The sequence below is a fragment of the Mercenaria mercenaria genome, chromosome 13 (assembly GCF_021730395.1).
Source record: "Mercenaria mercenaria strain notata chromosome 13, MADL_Memer_1, whole genome shotgun sequence".
NCBI lineage: Eukaryota > Metazoa > Mollusca > Bivalvia > Venerida > Veneridae > Mercenaria > Mercenaria mercenaria.
This window is the reverse complement of record NC_069373.1, coordinates 63,067,210-63,073,209: the sequence shown is the minus strand read 5'-3', so window position 1 is coordinate 63,073,209 and position 6,000 is coordinate 63,067,210. Positions and strand designations below refer to the sequence as shown.

The 6,000-nt window shown below is 32.9% G+C and overlaps 1 protein-coding gene across 1 annotated transcript in view; it reads left to right on the top strand.

The window, feature by feature from the left end:
* The first annotated feature begins 577 nt into the window (after positions 1-577).
* Positions 578-6,000, top strand: part of LOC123528856 (beta-1,3-galactosyltransferase 1-like) — a 28,424-nt gene continuing 23,001 nt past the window's right edge. The window contains exon 1 of the mRNA XM_045308886.2: positions 578-1,539. The gene's annotated coding sequence lies outside the window, so the exon portion shown is untranslated. The remainder of the gene's footprint in view (positions 1,540-6,000) is intronic.

The following is a 6,000-nucleotide window of genomic DNA, read 5'->3' as shown; positions in this document are numbered from 1 at the left end:
CATTATTTTGATAGAGCAACAATACTAATGTAAATTGTACACTTCTACTGTCTTTTCAAATCATATAAGAATATCAACATCTCTTCTTTAGAACCTAGCACTGCAACTTTGTTTCCCATAGAATGCATATGTATTGCTTTAGACATGACGCAAGAGCACTTGCTAAAATCTCCGATAATTCTATATTTCTCTATGATTCTCCTCGTCTCTTGTGAATTTACTATAGTACGCTAATTGGAGCTTTGCGTACAGACGAAGTATCGATTAGTTCTCGATAAGAGGATGGGAACGTCATACACAACACAAGATGTTTTGGAACAATATTTCGGAATTGAAAGCAGAATGTCGATAGAACGTGTTTTTTCTTTAAGGGAGATGTCATCTCAAAAACATTATACTGTAAGAATTTAAAGTCTGTCTGATGTAGAACTGAAGTGATGTGTTGCTGTGTGTTTTATGTTGTTACTGTAAGTGTTGGACGTGTTATATCTGTGATTATATTCTAAACATGTTCTCTGCTGAAGTTTGGTAGTAATAACATCAACAGTTTGCATAGAATGTTTGAATAAAACAAGTATAAGCACATGAATAGGACTAGTTATCTTTACAATTAAGAACAATCTGGATGTGGTGTAGTGGTATCAGAAATGAAATATACCATAAAACACTTAACAAAGGTCAAAACATAAACAAATATGAGCTCTGATTGGTAAATGTATCATTGACTTGAAATTTATATATGCAGATATACAAGGTTGATTGAAGATATCTAAATGGTGTGCAAGATAGCTGATAAGCACTGAAGATACGATACAGAAATATCATCAAGAACAAAAAAAGCAACAGAAATGTCTCTCTGGATTCAGGTGCCAATTTTGGTTAACACCTTGTTGACATGGTGATACGTTAAATACTGTTTAAACAGACAGGTGGAATACATACATTACACCAACGCAGCCAGCTCAATTCTAATATGCTATACTGCGGTTTACGACCTGACTAGAGTGCTCATTCACGTTATAATCGTAGCATTCAGTACATACTTGATGGGATTATATAACACTGATAGAAAACAAATGACTGTAAAACGCTCCAAATCTAATCGTTGGTAAGATTAATAAGTACAGTAATGTGTGCATGATGTTAAACAGGTCCAAATCTGCAACAATGTACAAACAGTCCTTGGTGTCTCTATAAAGAAGTGGAATAACGCCAGATGTCGGACGAATGTGCTCTAGAATGAAATTCTGATATCTGCCAGGCTTTGATTTGTGTTCGGTAATATGAGTATTTTATATTTGTGTATACATTCTAAACAATTTTCTGATACTTTTTCAGACAAAATTGATTTGCTTTGTGAAAGCGTTGCTGTCATTCTTTCAAATCTAAATTATACAAGAAGATGTGATACAAGAGTTTGTCAGAGATTCATCTAAACGGCTGCTGAAATGGACGGATCACGTTAATAATGGTTATCTACGAGCTGAAAGACGGAGCAATTATATTGTACCAGTTACAAATATAAATATCACGTATAAGGTTTGTATGTTTAGTTTCATATATTTTAGATCCTTAGATCCAAAGAGGAGTTTATTAACCACTTTATGAAGCTTTCAATTCATCAGATTCACACTAATGCTATCTTCTTTTCATGTTAAATATACATTTTTTTGTACAATACCTATATATTATAATTTCTTGATTTATTTAGATATACAATGTAGTTCAATCTTGAAGAACGCTTTATCACTTTTGATGGGAATATTTCAGATGGATTTAACAATATTTCAGCTGTATACAGCGGTTAGTCCCGGATTCCTTACCCAGTGAGCATCAAATTGTCTTTCTTAAAGGCGGTCAATCACATTTGAGCAACCCTTGATGACATTTTTTCAGTTTTCATATGTTCTGTTTGAAAATTATCTAAGGAACAAAAAGCCCCATTACATAGAGTTAGATTCCTGTTTGAAATATATATATATAATTTTTTTTACTTTTTTGTGAAATTTTGCAGTTATCTCCCTTTAATATAAAAGTATTGTAGGGACTATTTCTTTTAATTTCAATATCAATTCCAGTTTCACATTTGCGTTTGATACATGTATATCTTTGGATATACAACTGCCTGAAGAAAAAGGCAAGTTTTAAAACAGCTTATAATTTCGGAATCCGTCTGCTTTCACGGAGGAAAAATGATTTTATAAACTTGCATTTCTAATGAATATTGGCAAAATATATACTTGTTAATGCAAATCTTTTGAATATTTGATATGACAACACTTATATTGATATTACTCCTCAGGCAAAATATGTTTATTAAATTTATACCTATGTAAAATGACGCTATCTTGTTTGGGCAACCAGGATAGGAAAACCAAAGTTCAAAAATACTTCTATTGAAAGAAACGTATGCGAATTAAGAACTCAGTGAACACAAATGTAACTGATCAATTGTTAAAGTTTTGAACAAATCCAGTAGTTGACCAAAATCTGATTGACCACCTTTAAGTACTGTTACTTCTTCCACAATAGTATGACAAATGAGCTGCAGCCATTTAAAACACGATTCGAAAATATGATCCTGAATTCTGGTCCATGACTCGTGTAAATGTGTACAACATTCGACAACAATAAAAGAATAAATAAATAACTAAACAAAAAAATTGATACGTCAAACAATGAAATAAATATCTTAATCCTGAAATACAAAGATACCTGTACAATAAATTATGAATTATTAATAACCACTTAAAACACATAATTTTGTTTTACCTCCAAAACGGTTCTAGCTTTTCATTTGTTAAGTGTTAGCTGTATGGTGACCTCTTCAAATTATTTCGAGTGACAGCACATTTTCATGCTGGTTTACGCTAAAAATCAGCGGTTGATGACACAGATCAATTACTGGGTTTGCTATTTACCCTCCATTGAAATATGTGGTGTCAGTATGATAAGTATAGGGACTCGTCTAACGCCTCGCCCACATTGATCATACTGACAAATATTTCCGTGGATGGTCATTAACTAATAGTATGACTCCGCAATTCTTTCTACACCAGACACATCTATTAGAAATTATAATTACATTATACATAAAATTTATTTCTCCGGATATCTAAATAAGCTCTTAAAAGATTTTGTAAATTGCAATGAATGCGGTACATTCCTGCTATTTGAATTGAGAATATCATTATAATATTATAATGTAAAACTATTTCATTAAAGGTATCCTAAATATTACATTTAAAAATATAAATAATTACTGCATGCAGTTTAAAATAGAAAAAGTGGAAACTTCACAGGTCGCTCAACACGACAAAACGAAAATGTTGCAGGCTCGGTTTGATTGAGCCTGTTCATGGACGGTAGTGGAAATGCATGCTACCGTCCACGCCCTCTAGCCCCGGGTTGAGCAGAACTCAACATTTACGTAGACATCAAATGAACACGTCTTTATTTTATGTTTTCCAGTGAATTATAGAGTTTTCTCAGTGAAATAAAAGTGATAATCCACAGTTTTGAAACAGTAGATTATCATTTTTATTTTTCACTGTTTTTGCCGAACTAGTTCCGGTCCTCCGCCGCGATTGAAGTCAAATTGTACACCGAGCGTTATGAATACCGGGGACCATAATGACGATGACGTCGTTAAAATGACGTCATTTGTGTTATGCTTTCTGCTGACCTTTCACACTTTCAATTTTCGACATTTTATAAATTACGCAACAAAAGTAGAGTTTTACACATGAAATAAAAAGAATATTTGTTGTGTCAGTGAAATATTAATTTCATTTCACTCGTGAGCACCAAAAAAGTCATTTTCACTCCTGCTTCGCCAATCGTGAAATATCAGTTTTGAGCTCACTTGTGAAATAAATATTGATATTTCACTGAAACAAACAAATTTCTTCTATATGTGTATTAACAATACTATGAATTATATATTAAGCTAAACACGGTATGAATGTGTTCTACCACTAAAATCATTCAATATGAACGTAGCTCTGCATACTCAATTTATAAAATTAGTAAAAAATAAATACCACTACATTTGATGTAAAAATATTAAAGCGAAAGACTGGGATTTGAGATCTTCGAAAGTGGTTATTTGTACGTGCCGTTTACCGGTTAAAACTCCCCAGTAGTTTCAATGACTTGTTCCACTGATTCCCTTTGTTTGTTTGTTGTATTTATTTGTATCTATGGATTATTTTCAAATATGTTTATTTATTTGTTTACGTCTCATCAATGTACACCAATTACATATACATAATAAAACAGTGTAAAGTGCACAAAGACATTCAAATTTGAATTACATGAGACTATTTCTAAAATATACATTCTATCATTTTTTAAAACACAATTCTTATTTCACTGAATAAGTAAGCCAACCTTTTTTTACTTCAACTATATTCAGTTTTTGTATTCCTGCTATAGTTGTCTCTTTGTTTACATCATTAACATGAAGAGGACATACATTGTACTTTTATTTTATTATACCACATTTATATAGCATTCTTTTCATGCACATGTACACGTTCAAAAGTGCTTTACATAATAAATTGCAAACAATACAAACAAATACACATAAAAACGCAATAAAATAAATAGATATTTTATTTAAGTCTCACTTTTCATGACATTACATATACATCCATATTCACGTCCACGGTACGTCTTAATGATGACGCGAGCTGCCGTGTTCTGGACAAGTTGCAACTTGTTAAGTGCACTTTCATGTCCTAGCGTTATTTATGTTCAATAATACCACTTGTTCGATTTAAAAGTATTACAATTACATTTCTAAATTACATACTCAATCAACAGTTTCCATCCATTTCAAACGAAACTTAATATACATCTTCGACATGATGTGGATATGCACATTTTATCTAGACTTTTATATCCGATCACTTTTCTCGGAATTAGTCTATTTTTGTATTGTATTCTATCAAACATTTTAGTGATTGAAGGAATGCATATTTCATTCAGTTTTGACGACTTTAGAGGCCCCGTGGCCGATTGGTTAAGGTCGCTGACTTCAATCACTTGCCTTCTCGATGCGGTTCGAGCCTCACTCAGGCGTTGAATTCTTCATGTGAGAAGCCGTACAGCTGGCTTACGAAGTCGTGTTTACCCAGGGGCCCGCTCGTGATGAACTATGCAAGGAGGGACGCCTGGGGCCTTCCTCCACCATCAAGTCGCCAAATGACTATAATTTGTCTATGCGACGTTTTTATTATGTTTACTGCGGCTCGACACGAAGTTACGACGAGATAGCATACATATCTAATTAATTCGTGGCACATTGGAATTGAAATATTTAATGAAACATAAACTGGTTCGCTGATTTAGTCATAAAACGCTGCATAAAGTATGGTGAAAATCCCGTTTGAGCGGATAATAGATCCGAATCTGCTAAGCTAGCATTGATTGTGCGTGGGATTTAAAACTAAATCAGAATCCGTCGGAGATTTAAGCAGCATACAAGCCCGATAATGACAAATTAATGTAGAGGGTTTATTCACGCGATTGAAGTCCACGTAATTCATATTCCAATGTTATCTATAAAAAACGTAGTTCATTTCAAGGCGATTTGAATTTTAATTGCATGTAACATTCTTTTTGGTCGCGATATGTATTGCATGTATTCAAGATTCAGTTTCGATGGATTAGGTTTCAGATTTTTATTTAACTTTTATACGTTTCAAATCTCTACAAAAGGGACTGTGAGTTTATAAAAAGTTTTAACTGAGTAATGTAAAATTCGGCGTGGCATAGGTTTAGGAAAAACTGAGGACAGTGTCTTCGCGCAAGATTGGCAATACTTTTGAAAATTATCATTGGAAAACTGATTGATATATTAAAATATGTTTCATACTTGTAGACCTTTAACTTTAGTAAATGACGGTTTAAATAGTGTTGGTACTCTAGTGATAATTGTCACGTGGTTTCATGCCAGTCTTTAATGATCTGATTTGTAGTTTAGCTATTTCTGCA